The following is a 15,714-nucleotide window of genomic DNA, read 5'->3' as shown; positions in this document are numbered from 1 at the left end:
CTCCCAGTGAGTCAGCACCTTCAGGAACTGTCCCCAGTGAGAGTCAGCAACTTCAGGAACTGTCTTCCAGTGAGAGTCAACACCTTCAGGAACTGTGTCCCAGTCAGAGTCGGCACCTTCAGGAACTGTCCTCCAGTGAGAGTCAGCACCTTCAGGAACTGTGTCCCAGTGAGAGTCAGCACCTTCAGGAACAGTCCCCCAATGAGAGTGAGCACCTTCAGGAACTGTGTCCCAGTGAGAGTCGGCACCTTCAGGAACTGTGTCCCAGTGAGAGTCGGCACCTTAAGGAACTGTGCCCCAGTGAGAGTCGGCACCTTCAGGAACTGTCCCCAGTGAGAGTCAGCACCTTCAGGAACTGGTCCCAGTGAGAGTCAGCACCTTCAGGAACAGTCCCCCAATGAGAGTGAGCACCTTCAGGAACTGTGTCCCAGTGAGAGTCGGCACCTTCAGTATCTGTGTCCCAGGGAGAGTCAGCACATTCAGCAACTGTGTCCCATTGAGAGTCAGCACCTTCAGGAACTGAGTCCCACTGAGAGCCAGCAACTTCAGGAACTGTATCCCAGTGAGTCAGCACCTTCAGGAACTGTCCCGCAGAGTCAGTGCCTTCAGGAGCTGTCCCCCAGTGAGAGTGGGCACCTTCAGGAACTGTGTCCCAGTGAGAGTCAGCACCTTCACGAACTGTGTCCCAGTGAGAGTCGGCACCTTCAGGAACTGTGTCCCAGTGAGAGTCAGCACCTTCAGTAACTGTGTCCCAGGGAGAGTCAGCACATTCAGCAACTGTGTCCCAGTGAGAGTCAGCGCCTTCAGGAACTGTGTCCCAGTGAAGGTCAGCACCTTCAGTAACTGTGTCCCAGTGAGGGTCAGCACCTTCAGGAAATGTCCCAGTGAGAGTCAGCACCTTCAGGAACTGTGCGCCAGTGAGAGTCAGCACCTTCAGGAACTGTGTCCCAGTGAGAGTCTGCACCTTCAGGAACTGTGTCCCATTGAGAGTCAGCACCTTCAGTAACTGTGTCCCAGTGAGAGTCAGCACCTTCAGGAACTGTGTCCCACTGAGAGCCAGCAACTTCAGGAACTGTCTCCCAGTGAGTCAGCACCTTCAGGAACTGTGCGCCAGTGAGAGTCAGCACCTTCAGGAACAGTTTCCCAGTGAGAGTCAGCCCCTTCAGGAACTGTGTCCCAGTGAGTCAGCACCTTCAGGAACTGTGCGCCAGTGAGAGTCAGCACCTTCAGGAACAGTTTCCCAGTGAGAGTCAGCCCCTTCAGGAACTGTGTCCCAGTGAGTCAGCACCTTCAGGAACTGTCCCGCAGAGTCAGCGCCTTCAGGAGCTGTCCCCCAGTGAGAGTCGGCACCTTCAGGAACTGTGTCCCAGTGAGAGTCGGCACCTTCAGGAACTGTGTCCCAGTGAGAGTCGGCACCTTCAGGAACAGTGCCCCAGTGAGAGTCGGCACCTTCAGGAACTGTTCCCCAGTGAGAGTCAACACCTTCAGTAACTATATCCCAGTGAGAGTCAGCACCTTCAGGAACTGTCACAGTGAGAGTCAGCAGCTTCAGGAACTGTCCCCCAGTGAGTGTCAGCACCTTCAGGAACTGTGTCCCAGTGAGAATCAGCACCTACAGTAACTGTGCCCCAGGGAGAGTCAGCACCTTCAGGAACTGTCATCCAGTGAGAGTCAGCACCTTCAGGAACTGTGTCCCAGTGAGAATCAGCACCTACAGTAACTGTGTCCCAGGGAGAGTCAGCACATTCAGCAACTGTGTCCCAGTGAGAGTCAGCGCCTTCAGCAACTGTTCCCCAGTGAGAGTCAGCACCTTCAGCAACTATGTCCCAGTGAGAGTCTGCACCTTCAGGAACTGTGTCCCAGTGAGAGCCAGCAACTTCAGGAACTGTCTCCCAGTGAGTCAGCACCTTCAGGAACTGTCCCGCAGAGTCAGCGCCTTCAGGAGCTGCCCCCCAGTGAGAGTCAGCACCTTCAGGAACTGTGTCCCAGTGAGAGTCAGCACCTTCAGGAACTGTGCGCCAGTGAGAGTCAGCACCTTCAGGAACAGTATCCCAGTGAGAGTCAGCAACTTCAGGAACTGTGTCCCAGTGAAAGTCGGCACATTCAGGAACTGTTCCCCAGTGAAAGTCAGCACCTTCAGGAACTGTCACAGTGAGAGTCAGCACCTTCAGGAACTGTCTCCCAGTGAGTCAGAACCTTCAGGAACTGTCCCCAGTGAGAGTCAGCAACTTCAGGAACTGTCTCCCAGTGAGAGTCAACACCTTCAGGAACTGTGTCCCAGTCAGAGTCGGCACCTTCAGGAACTGTCCTCCAGTGAGAATCAGCACCTTCAGGAACTGTCTCCCAGTTATTCCCAACACCTTCAGGAACTGTGTCCCAGTGAGAGTCAGCACGTTCAGGAACTGTGTCCCAGTGAGAGTGGGCACCTTCAGGAACTGTGCGCCAGTGAGAGTCAGCACCTTCAGGAGCAGTCCCCCAATGAGAGTGAGCACCTTCAGGAACTGGGTCCCAGTGAGAGTCGGCACCTTCAGGAACTGTGTCCCAGTGAGAGTCGGCACCTTCAGGAACTGTGCCCCAGTGAGAGTCGGCACCTTCAGGAACTGTTCCCCAGTGAGAGTCAGCACCTTCAGTAACTATGTCCCAGTGAGAGTCAGCACCTTCAGGAACTGTCACAGTGAGAGTCAGCAGCTTCAGGAACTGTCCCCCAATGAGTGTCAGCACCTTCAGGAACTGTGTCCCAGTGAGAATCAGCACCTACAGTAACTGTGTCCCAGTGAGAGTCAGCGCCTTCAGGAACTGTTCCCCATTGAGAGTCAGCACCTTCAGCAACTATGTCCCAGTGAGAGTCTGCACCTTCAGGAACTGTGTCCCAGTGAGAGCCAGCAACTTCAGGAACTGTCTCCCAGTGAGTCAGCACCTTCAGGAACTGTCCCGCAGAGTCAGCGCCTTCAGGAGTTGTCCCCCAGTGAGAGTGGGCAGCTTCTGGAACTGTGCGCCAGAGATAGTCAGCACCTTCAGGAACAGTTTCCCAGTGAGAGTCAGCACCTTCAGGAACTGTGTCCCAGTGAGTCAGCACCTTCAGGAACTGTCCCGCAGAGTCAGCGCCTTCAGGAGCTGTCCCCCAGTGAGAGTGGGCACCTTCAGGAACTGTGTCCCAGTGAGAGTCAGCACCTTCAGGAACTGTGTCCCAGTGAGAGTCAGTACCTTCAGGAACATTCCCCAGTGAGAGTCAGCACCTTCAGGAACTGTGTCCCAGTGAGAGTCAACACCTTCAGGAACTGTGTCCCAGTGAGAGTCAGCACCTTCAGGAACTGTCCCCAGTGAGAGTCAGCACCTTCAGGAACTGTCTCCCAGTGAGAGTCAACACCTTCAGGAACTGTGTCCCAGTCAGAGTCCGCACCTTCAGGAACTGTGCGCCAGTGAGAGTCAGCAGCTTCAGGAACAGTCCCCCAATGAGAGTGAGCACTTTCAGGAACTGTGTCCCAGTGAGAGTCGGCACCTTCAGGAACTGTGTCCCAGTGAGAGTTGGCACCTTCAGGAACTGTGCCCCAGTGAGAGTCGGTATCTTCAGGAACTGTTCCCCAGTGAGCGTCAACACCTTCAGTAACTATATCCCAGTGAGAGTCAGCACCGTCAGGAACTGTCACAGTGAGAGTCAGCAGCTTCAGGAACTGTCCCCCAGTGAGTGTCAGCACCTTCAGGAACTGTGTCCCAGTGAGAATCAGCACCTACAGTAACTGTGTCCCAGTGAGAGTCAGCGCCTTCAGGAACTGTTCCCCAGTGAGAGTCAGCACCTTCAGCAACTATGTCCCAGTGAGAGTCTGCATTTTCAGGAACAGTTTCCCAGTGAGATTCAGCACCTTCAGGAACTGTGTCCCAGTGAGTCAGCACCTTCAGGAACTGTCCCGCAGAGTCAGCGCCTTCAGGAGCTGTCCCCCAGTGAGAGTGGGCACCTTCAGGAACTGTGCCCCAGTGAGAGTCAGCACCTTCAGGAACAGTTTCCCAGTGAGAGTCAGCACCTTCAGGAACTGTGTCCCAGTGAGGGTCAGCACCTTCAGGGACTGTGTCCCAGTGAGAGTCAGCACCTTCAGGAACTGTGTCCCAGTGAGAGTCGGCAACTTCAGGAACTGTGTCCCAGTGAAAGTCGGCACATTCAGGAACTGTTCCCCAGTGAGAGTCAGCAACTTCAGGAACTGTCTCCCAGTGAGAGTCAACACCTTCAGGAACTGTCTCCCAGTGAGTCAGCACCTTCAGGAACTGTCCCCAGTGAGAGTCAGCAACTTCAGGAACTGTCTCCCAGTGAGAGTCAACACCTTCAGGAACTGTGTCCCAGTCAGAGTCGGCACCTTCGGGAACTGTCCTCCAGTGAGTGTCAGCACCTTCAGGAACTGTCTCCCATTGAGTCCCAACACCTTCAGGAACTGTGTCCCAGTGAGAGTCAGCACGTTCAGGAACTGTGTCCCAGTGAGAGTCAGCACATTCAGGAACTGTGTCCCAGTGTGAGTCGGTATCTTCAGGAACTGTTCCCCAGTGAGCGTCAACACCTTCAGTAACTATATCCCAGTGAGAGTCAGCACCTTCAGGAACTGTCACAGTGAGAGTCAGCAGCTTCAGGAACTGTCCCCCAGTGAGTGTCAGCACCTTCAGGAACTGTGTCCCAGTGAGAATCAGCACCTACAGTAACTGTGTCCCAGTGAGAGTCAGCGCCTTCAGGAACTGTTCCCCAGTGAGAGTCAGCACCTTCAGCAACTATGTCCCAGTGAGAGTCTGCACCTTCAGGAACAGTTTCCCAGTGAGATTCAGCACCTTCAGGAACTGTGTCCCAGTGAGTCAGCACCTTCAGGAACTGTCCCGCAGAGTCAGCGCCTTCAGGAGCTGTCCCCCAGTGAGAGTGGGCACCTTCAGGAACTGTGCCCCAGTGAGAGTCAGCACCATCAGGAACAGTTTCCCAGTGAGAGTCAGCACCTTCAGGAACTGTGTCCCAGTGAGGGTCAGCACCTTCAGGGACTGTGTACCAGTGAGAGTCAGCACCTTCAGGAACTGTGTCCCAGTGAGAGTCGGCAACTTCAGGAACTGTGTCCCAGTGAAAGTCGGCACATTCAGGAACTGTTCCCCAGTGAGAGTCAGCAACTTCAGGAACTGTCTCGCAGTGAGAGTCAACACCTTCAGGAACTGTCTCCCAGTGAGTCAGCACCTTAAGGAACTGTCCCCAGTGAGAGACAACACCTTCAGGAACTGTGTCCCAGTCAGAGTCGGCACCTTCAGGAACTGTCCTCCAGTGAGAGTCAGCACCTTCAGGAACTGTCTCCCATTGAGTCCCAACACCTTCAGGAACTGTGTCCCAGTGAGAGTCAGCACGTTCAGGAACTGTGTCCCAGTGAGAGTCAGCACATTCAGGAACTGTGTCCCAGTGTGAGTCAGCACCTTCAGGAACTGTCCCCAGTGAGAGTCAGCACCTTCAGGAACTGTGTCCCAGTGAGAGTCAGCACCTTCAGGAACAGTCCCCCAATGAGAGTGAGCACCTTCAGGAACTGTGTCCCAGTGAGAGTCGGCACCTTCAGGAACTGTGTCCCAGTGAGAGTCGGCACCTTCAGGAACTGTGCCCCAGTGAGAGTCGGCACCTTCAGGAACTGTACCCAGTGAGAGTCAGCACCTTCAGGAACTGGTCCCAGTGAGAGTCAGCACCTTCAGGAACAGTCCCCCAATGAGAGTGAGCACCTTCAGGAACTGTGTCCCAGTGAGAGTCGGCACCTTCAGGAACTGTGTCGCAGTGAGAGTCGGCACCTTCAGGAACTGTGCCCCAGTGAGAGTCGGCACCTTCAGGAACTGTTCCCCAGTGAGAGTCAGCACCTTCAGTAACTATGTCCCAGTGAGAGCCAGCACCTTCAGGAACTGTCCCAGGGAGAGTCAGCACATTCAGCAACTGTGTCCCAGTGAGAGTCAGCACCTTCAGGAACTGAGTCCCACTGAGAGCCAGCAACTTCAGGAACTGTATCCCAGTGAGTCAGCACCTTCAGGAACTGTCCCGCAGAGTCAGTGCCTTCAGCAGCTGTCCCCCAGTGAGAGTGGGCACCTTCAGGAACTGTGTCCCAGTGAGGGTCAGCACCTTCAGGAAATGTCCCAGTGAGAGTCAGCACCTTCAGGAACTGTGCGCCAGTGAGAGTCAGCACCTTCAGGAACTGTGTCCCAGTGAGAGTCTGCACCTTCAGGAACTGTGTCCCAGTGAGAGTCAGCACCTTCAGTAACTGTGTCCCAGGGAGAGTCAGCACATTCAGCAACTGTGTCCCAGTGAGAGTCAGCGCCTTCAGGAACTGTTCCCCAGTGAGAGTCAGCACCTTCTGCAACTATGTGCAAGTGAGAGTCAGCACCTTCAGGAACTGTGTCCCACTGAGAGCCAGCAACTTCAGGAACTGTCTCCCAGTGAGTCAGCACCTTCAGGAACTGTGCGCCAGTGAGAGTCAGCACCTTCAGGAACAGTGTCCCAGTGAGAGTCGGCACCTTCAGGAACAGTGCCCCAGTGAGAGTCGGCACCTTCAGGAACTGTTCCCCAGTGAGAGTCAACACCTTCAGTAACTATATCCCAGTGAGAGTAAGCACCTTCAGGAACTGTCACAGTGAGAGTCAGCAGCTTCAGGAACTGTCCCCCAGTGAGTGTCAGCACCTTCAGGAACTGTGTCCCAGTGAGAATCAGCACCTACAGTAACTGTGCCCCAGGGAGAGTCAGCACCTTCAGGAACTGTCATCCAGTGAGAGTCAGCACCTTCAAGAACTGTGTCCCAGTGAAAATCAGCACCTACAGTAACTGTGTCCCAGGGAGAGTCAGCACATTCAGCAACTGTGTCCCAGTGAGAGTCAGCGACTTCAGGAACTGTTCCCCAGTGAGAGTCAGCACCTTCAGCAACTATGTCCCAGTGAGAGTCTGCACCTTCAGGAACTGTGTCCCAGTGAGAGCCAGCAACTTCAGGAACTGTCTCCCAGTGAATCAGCACCTTCAGGAACTGTCCCGCAGAGTCAGCGCCTTCAGGAGCTGTCCCCCAGTGAGAGTGGGCACCTTCAGGAACTGTGCGCCAGTCAGAGTCAGCCCTTCAGGAACAGTTTCCCAGTGAGAGTCAGCACCTTCAGGAACTGTGCCGCAGAGTCAGCGCCTTCAGGAGCTGCCCCCCAGTGAGAGTCAGCACCTTCAGGAACTGTGTCCCAGTGAGAGTCAGCACCTTCAGGAACTGTGCGGCAGTGAGAGTCAGCACCTTCAGGAACAGTATCCCAGTGAGAGTCAGCACCTTCAGGAACTGTGTCCCAGTGAGGGTCAGCACCTTCAGGAACTGTGTCCCAGTGAGACTCAGCACCTTCAGGAACTGTGTCCCAGTGAGAGTCGGCAACTTCAGGAACTGTGTCCCAGTGAAAGTCGGCACATTCAGGAACTGTTCCCCAGTGAAAGTCAGCACCTTCAGGAACTGTCACAGTGAGAGTCAGCACCTTCAGGAACTGTCTCCCAGTGAGTCAGAACCTTCAGGAACTGTCCCCAGTGAGAGTCAGCAACTTCAGGAACTGTCTCCCAGTGAGAGTCAACACCTTGAGGAACTGTGTCCCAGTCAGAGTCGGCACCTTCAGGAACTGTCCTCCAGTGAGAGTCAGCACCTTCAGGAACTGTCTCCCAGTGAGTCCCAACACCTTCAGGAACTGTGTCCCAGTGAGAGTCAGCACGTTCAGGAACTGTGTCCCAGTGAGAGTCAGCACATTCAGGAACTGTGTCCCAGTGTGAGTCAGCACCTTCAGGAACTGTCCCCAGTGAGAGTCAGCACCTTCAGGAACTGTGTCCCAGTGAGAGTCAGCACCTTCATGAACAGTCCCCCAATGAGAGTGAGCACCTTCAGGAACTGTGTCCCAGTGAGAGTCGGCACCTTCAGGAACTGTGTCCCAGTGAGAGTCGGCACCTTCAGGAACTGTGCCCCAGTGAGAGTCGGGACCTTCAGGAACTGTTCCCCAGTGAGAGTCAGAACCTTCAGTAACTATGTCCCAGTGAGAGTCAGCACCTTCAGGAACTGTCACAGTGAGAGTCAGCAGCTTCAGGAACTGTCCCCCAGTGAGAGTCAGCACCTTCAGTAACTGTGTCCCATGGAGAGTCAGCACATTCAGCAACTGTGTCCCAGCGAGAGTCAGCGCCTTCAGGAACTGTGTCCCACTGAGAGCCAGCAACATCAGGAACTGTCTCCCAGTGAGTCAGCACCTTCAGTAACTGTGTCCCAGGGAGAGTCAGCACATTCAGCAACTGTGTCCCAGTGAGAGTCAGCACCTTCAGGAACTGAGTCCCACTGAGAGCCAGCATCTTCAGGAACTGTATCCCCGTGAGTCAGCACCTTCAGGAACTGTCCCGCAGAGTCAGTGCCTTCAGGAGCTGTCCCCCAGTGAGAGTGGGCACCTTCAGGAACTGTGTCCCAGTGAGAGTCAGCACCTTCAGGAACTGTGTCCCAGTGAGAGTCGGCACCTTCAGGAACTGTGTCCCAGTGAGAGTCAGCACCTTCAGTAACTGTGTCCCAGGGAGAGTCAGCACATTCAGCAACTGTGTCCCAGGGAGAGTCAGCACATTCAGCAACTGTGTCCCAGTGAGAGTCAGCACATTCAGGAACTGTTCCCCAGTGAGAGTCAGCACCTTCTGCAACAATGTCCCAGTGAGAGTCAGCACCTTCAGGAACTGTGTCCCACTGAGAGCCAGCAACTTCAGGAACTGTCTCCCAGTGAGTCAGCACCTTCAGGAACTGTGCGCCAGTGAGAGTCAGCACCTTCAGGAACAGTTTCCCAGTGAGAGTCAGCCCCTTCAGGAACTGTGTCCCAGTGAGTCAGCACCTTCAGGAATTGTCCCGCAGAGTCAGCGCCTTCAGGAGCTGTCCCCCAGTGAGAGTCGGCACCTTCAGGAACTGTGTCCCAGTGAGCGTCGGCACCTTCAGGAACAGTGCCCCAGTGAGAGTCGGCACCTTCAGGAACTGTTCCCCAGTGAGAGTCAACACCTTCAGGAACTGTGTCCCAGTGAAAGTCGGCACATTCAGGAACTGTTCCCCAGTGAGAGTCAGCAACTTCAGGAACTGTCTCCCAGTGAGAGTCAACACCTTCAGGAACTGTCTCCCAGTGAGTCAGCACCTTCAGGAACTGTCCCCAGTGAGAGTCAGCAACTTCAGGAACTGTCTCCCAGTGAGAGTCAACACCTTCAGGAACTGTGTCCCAGTGAGAGTCAGCACCTTCAGGAACTGTCTCCCATTGAGTCCCAACACCTTCAGGAACTGTGTCCCAGTGAGAGTCAGCACATTCAGGAACTGTGTCCCAGTGTTGGTCGGTATCTTCAGGAACTGTTCCCCAGTGAGCGTCAACACCTTCAGTAACTATATCCCAGTGAGAGTCAGCACCTTCAGGAACTGTCACAGTGAGAGTCAGCAGCTTCAGGAACTGTCCCCCAGTGAGTGTCAGCACCTTCAGGAACTGTGTCCCAGTGAGAATCAGCACCTACAGTAACTGTGTCCCAGTGAGAGTCAGCGCCTTCAGGAACTGTTCCCCAGTGAGAGTCAGCACCTTCAGCAACTATGTCCCAGTGAGAGTCTGCACCTTCAGGAACAGTTTCCCAGTGAGATTCAGCACCTTCAGGAACTGTGTCCCAGTGAGTCAGCACCTTCAGGAACTGTCCCGCAGAGTCAGCGCCATCAGGAGCTGTCCCCCAGTGAGAGTGGGCACCTTCAGGAACTGTGCCCCAGTGAGAGTCAGCACCTTCAGGAACAGTTTCCCAGTGAGAGTCAGCACCTTCAGGAACTGTGTCCCAGTGAGGGTCAGCACCTTCAGGGACTGTGTCCCAGTGAGAGTCAGCACCTTCAGGAACTGTGTCCCAGTGAGAGTCGGCAACTTCAGGAACTGTGTCCCATTGAAAGTCGGCACATTCAGGAACTGTTCCCCAGTGAGAGTCAACACCTTCAGGAACTGTCTCCCAGTGAGTCAGCACCTTCAGGAACTGTCCCCAGTGAGAGTCAGCAACTTCAGGAACTGTCTCCCAGTGAGAGTCAACACCTTCAGGAACTGTGTCCCAGTCAGAGTCGGCACCTTCAGGAACTGTCCTCCAGTGAGAGTCAGCACCTTCAGGAACTGTCTCCCATTGAGTCCCAACACCTTCAGGAACTGTGTCCCAGTGAGAGTCAGCACGTTCAGGAACTGTGTCCCAGTGAGAGTCAGCACATTCAGGAACTGTGTCCCAGTGTGAGTCAGCACCTTCAGGAACTGTCCCCAGTGAGAGTCAGCACCTTCAGGAACTGTGTCCCAGTGAGAGTCAGCACCTTCAGGAACAGTCCCCCAATGAGAGTGAGCACCTTCAGGAACTGTGTCCCAGTGAGAGTCGGCACCTTCAGGAACTGTGTCCCAGTGAGAGTCGGCACCTTCAGGAACTGTGCCCCAGTGAGAGTCGGCACCTTCAGGAACTGTCCCCAGTGAGAGTCAGCACCTTCAGGAACTGGTCCCAGTGAGAGTTAGCACCTTCAGGAACAGTCCCCCAATGAGAGTGAGCACCTTCAGGAACTGTGTCCCAGTGAGAGTCGGCACCTTCAGGAACTGTGTCCCAGTGAGAGTCGGCACCTTCAGGAACTGTGCCCCAGTGAGAGTCGGCACCTTCAGGAACTGTTCCCCAGTTAGAGTCAGCACCTTCAGTAACTATGTCCCAGTGAGAGCCAGCACCTTCAGGAACTGTCACAGTGAGAGTCAGCAGCTTCAGGAACTGTCCCCCAGTGAGAGTCAGCACCTTCAGTAACGGTGTCCCAGGGAGAGTCAGCACATTCAGCAACTGTGTCCCAGTGAGAGTCAGCACCTTCAGGAACTGAGTCCCACTGAGAGCCAGCAACTTCAGGAACTGTATCCCAGTGAGTCAGCACCTTCAGGAACTGTCCCGCAGAGTCAGTGCCTTCAGGAGCTGTCCCCCAGTGAGAGTGGGCACCTTCAGGAACTGTGTCCCAGTGAGGGTCAGCACCTTCAGGAAATGTCCAGTGAGAGTCAGCACCTTCAGGAACTGTGCGCCAGTGAGAGTCAGCACCTTCAGGAACTGTGTCCCAGTGAGAGTCTGCACCTTCAGGAACTGTGTCCCAGTGAGAGTCAGCACCTTCAGTAACTGTGTCCCAGGGAGAGTCAGCACATTCAGCAACTGTGTCCCAGTGAGAGTCAGCGCCTTCAGGAACTGTTCCCCAGTGAGAGTCAGCACCTTCTGCAACTATGTGCAAGTGAGAGTAAGCACCTTCAGGAACTGTGTCCCACTGAGAGCCAGCAACTTCAGGAACTGTCTCCCAGTGAGTCAGCACCTTCAGGAACTGTGCGCCAGTGAGAGTCAGCACCTTCAGGAACTGTGTCCCAGTGAGAGTCGGCACCTTCAGGAACAGTGCCCCAGTGAGAGTCGGCACCTTCAGGAACTGTTCCCCAGTGAGAGTCAACACCTTCAGTAACTATATCCCAGTGAGAGTCAGCACCTTCAGGAACTGTCACAGTGAGAGTCAGCAACTTCAGGAACTGTCCCCCAGTGAGTGTCAGCACCTTCAGGAACTGTGTCCCAGTGAGAATCAGCACCGACAGTAACGGTGCCCCAGGGAGAGTCAGCACCTTCAGGAACTGTCATCCAGTGAGAGTCAGCACCTTCAGGAACTGTGTCCCAGTGAGAATCAGCACCTACAGTAACTGTGTCCCAGGGAGAGTCAGCACATTCAGCAACTGTGTCCCAGTGAGAGTCAGCGCCTTCAGGAACTGTTCCCCAGTGAGAGTCAGCACCTTCAGCAACTATGTCCCAGTGAGAGTCTGCACCTTCAGGAACTGTGTCCCAGTGAGAGCCAGCAACTTCAGGAACTGTCTCCCAGTGAATCAGCACCTTCAGGAACTGTCCCGCAGAGTCAGCGCCTTCAGGAGCTGTTCCCCAGTGAGAGTGGGCACCTTCAGGAACTGTGCGCCAGTCAGAGTCAGCCCCTTCAGGAACAGTTTCCCAGTGAGAGTCAGCACCTTCAGGAACTGTCCCGCAGAGTCAGCGCCTTCAGGAGCTGCCCCCCAGTGAGAGTCAGCACCTTCAGGAACTGTGTCCCAGTGAGAGTCAGCACCTTCAGGAACTGTGCGCCAGTGAGAGTCAGCACCTTCAGGAACAGTATCCCAGTGAGAGTCAGCACCTTCAGGAACTGTGTCCCAGTGAGGGTCAGCACCTTCAGGAACTGTGTCCCAGTGAGCCTCAGCACCTTCAGGAACTGTGTCCCAGTGAGAGTCGGCAACTTCGGGAACTGTGTCCCAGTGAAAGTCGGCACATTCAGGAACTGTTCCCCAGTGAAAGTCAGCACCTTCAGGAACTGTCACAGTGAGAGTCAGCACCTTCAGGAACTGTCTGCCAGTGAGTCAGAACCTTCAGGAACTGTCCCCAGTGAGAGTCAGCAACTTCAGGAACTGTCTCCCAGTGAGAGTCAACACCTTCAGGAACTGTGTCCCAGTCAGAGTCGGCACCTTCAGGAACTGTCCTCCAGTGAGAGTCAGCACCTTCAGGAACTGTCTCCCAGTGAGTCCCAACACCTTCAGGAACTGTGTCCCAGTGAGAGTCAGCACGTTCAGGAACTGTGTCCCAGTGAGAGTCAGCACATTCAGGAACTGTGTCCCAGTGTGAGTCAGCACCTTCAGGAACTGTCCCCAGTGAGAGTCAGCACCTTCAGGAACTGTGTCCCAGTGAGAGTCAGCACCTTCATGAACAGTCCCCCAATGAGAGTGAGCACCTTCAGGAACTGTGTCCCAGTGAGAGTCGGCACCTTCAGGAACTGTGTCCCAGTGAGAGTCGGCACCTTCAGGAACTGTGCCCCAGTGAGAGTCGGTACCTTCAGGAACTGTTCCCCAGTGAGAGTCAGGACCTTCAGTAACTATGTCCCAGTGAGAGTCAGCACCTTCAGGAGCTGTCACAGTGAGAGTCAGCAGCTTCAGGAACTGTCCCCCAGTGAGAGTCAGCACCTTCAGTAACTGTGTCCCACTGAGAGCCAGCAACATCAGGAACTGTCTCCCAGTGAGTCAGCACCTTCAGTAACTGTGTCCCAGGGAGAGTCAGCTCATTCAGCAACTGTGTCCCAGTGAGAGTCAGCACCTTCAGGAACTGAGTCCCACTGAGAGCCAGCAACTTCAGGAACTGTATCCCAGTGAGTCAGCACCTTCAGGAACTGTCCCGCAGAGTCAGTGCCTTCAGGAGCTGTCCCCCAGTGAGAGTGGGCACCTTCAGGAACTGTGTCCCAGTGAGAGTCAGCACCTTCAGGAACTGTGTCCCAGTGAGAGTCGGCACCTTCAGGAACTGTGTCCCAGTGAGAGTCAGCACCTTCAGTAACTGTGTCCCAGTCAGAGTCGGCACCTTCAGGAACTGTCCTCCAGTGAGAGTCAGCACCTTCAGGAACTGTCTCCCATTGAGTCCCAACACCTTCAGGAACTGTGTCCCAGTGAGAGTCAGCACGTTCAGGAACTGTGTCCCAGTGAGAGTCAGCACATTCAGGAACTGTGTCCCAGTGTGAGTCGGTATCTTCAGGAACTGTTCCCCAGTGAGCGTCAACACCTTCAGTAACTATATCCCAGTGAGAGTCAGCACCTTCAGGAACTGTCACAGTGAGAGTCAGCAGCTTCAGGAACTGTCCCCCAGTGAGTGTCAGCACCTTCAGGAACTGTGTCCCAGTGAGAATCAGCACCTACAGTAACTGTGTCCCAGTGAGAGTCAGCGCCTTCAGGAACTGTTCCCCAGTGAGAGTCAGCACCTTCAGCAACTATGTCCCAGTGAGAGTCTGCACCTTCAGGAACAGTTTCCCAGTGAGATTCAGCACCTTCAGGAACTGTGTCCCAGTGAGTCAGCACCTTCAGGAACTGTCCCGCAGAGTCAGCGCCTTCAGGAGCTGTCCCCCAGTGAGAGTGGGCACCTTCAGGAACTGTGCCCCAGTGAGAGTCAGCACCTTCAGGAACAGTTTCCCAGTGAGAGTCAGCACCTTCAGGAACTGTGTCCCAGTGAGGGTCAGCACCTTCAGGGACTGTGTCCCAGTGAGAGTCAGCACCTTCAGGAACTGTGTCCCAGTGAGAGTCGGCAACTTCAGGAACTGTGTCCCATTGAAAGTCGGCACATTCAGGAACTGTTCCCCAGTGAGAGTCAGCAACTTCAGGAACTGTCTCGCAGTGAGAGACAACACCTTCAGGAACTGTCTCCCAGTGAGTCAGCACCTTCAGGAACTGTCCCCAGTGAGAGTCAGCAACTTCAGGAACTGTCTCCCAGTGAGAGTCAACACCTTCAGGAACTGTGTCCCAGTCAGAGTCGGCACCTTCAGGAACTGTCCTCCAGTGAGAGTCAGCACCTTCAGGAACTGTCTCCCATTGAGCCCCAACACCTTCAGGAACTGTGTCCCAGTGAGAGTCAGCACGTTGAGGAACTGTGTCCCAGTGAGAGTCAGCACATTCAGGAACTGTGTCCCAGTGTGAGTCAGCACCTTCAGGAACTGCCCCAGTGAGAGTCAGCACCTTCAGGAACTGTGTCCCAGTGAGAGTCAGCACCTTCAGGAACAGTATCCCAGTGAGAGTCAGCACCTTCAGGAACTGTGTCCCAGTGAGGGTCAGCACCTTCAGGAACTGTGTCCCAGTGAGACTCAGCACCTTCAGGAACTGTGTCCCAGTGAGAGTCGGCAACTTCAGGAACTGTGTCCCAGTGAAAGTCGGCACATTCAGGAACTGTTCCCCAGTGAAAGTCAGCACCTTCAGGAACTGTCACAGTGAGAGTCAGCACCTTCAGGAACTGTCTCCCAGTGAGTCAGAACCTTCAGGAACTGTCCCCAGTGAGAGTCAGCAACTTCAGGAACTGTCTCCCAGTGAGAGTCAACACCTTCAGGAACTGTGTCCCAGTCAGAGTCGGCACCTTCAGGAACTGTCCTCCAGTGAGAGTCAGCACCTTCAGGAACTGTCTCCCAGTGAGTCCCAACACCTTCAGGAACTGTGTCCCAGTGAGAGTCAGCACGTTCAGGAACTGTGTCCCAGTGAGAGTCAGCACATTCAGGAACTGTGTCCCAGTGTGAGTCAGCACCTTCAGGAACTGTCCCCAGTGAGAGTCAGCACCTTCAGGAACTGTGTCCCAGTGAGAGTCAGCACCTTCATGAACAGTCCCCCAATGAGAGTGAGCACCTTCAGGAACTGTGTCCCAGTGAGAGTCGGCACCTTCAGGAACTGTGTCCCAGTGAGAGTCGGCACCTTCAGGAACTGTGCCCCAGTGAGAGTCGGTACCTTCAGGAACTGTTCCCCAGTGAGAGTCAGGACCTTCAGTAACTATGTCCCAGTGAGAGTCAGCACCTTCAGGAACTGTCACAGTGAGAGTCAGCAGCTTCAGGAACTGTCCCCCAGTGAGAGTCAGCACCTTCAGTAACTGTGTCCCACTGAGAGCCAGCAACATCAGGAACTGTCTCCCAGTGAGTCAGCACCTTCAGTAACTGTGTCCCAGGGAGAGTCAGCTCATTCAGCAACTGTGTCCCAGTGAGAGTCAGCACCTTCAGGAACTGAGTCCCACTGAGAGCCAGCAACTTCAGGAACTGTATCCCAGTGAGTCAGCACCTTCAGGAACTGTCCCGCAGAGTCAGTGCCTTCAGGAGCTGTCCCCCAGTGAGAGTGGGCACCTTCAGGAACTGTGTCCCAGTGAGAGTCAGCACCTTCAGGAACTGTGTCCCAGTGAGAGTCGGCACC

Source organism: Scyliorhinus torazame, chromosome 12, assembly GCF_047496885.1.
Source record: "Scyliorhinus torazame isolate Kashiwa2021f chromosome 12, sScyTor2.1, whole genome shotgun sequence".
NCBI lineage: Eukaryota > Metazoa > Chordata > Chondrichthyes > Carcharhiniformes > Scyliorhinidae > Scyliorhinus > Scyliorhinus torazame.
The sequence above is the reverse complement of the archived record's forward strand: the minus strand, read 5'-3'. Positions refer to the sequence as shown.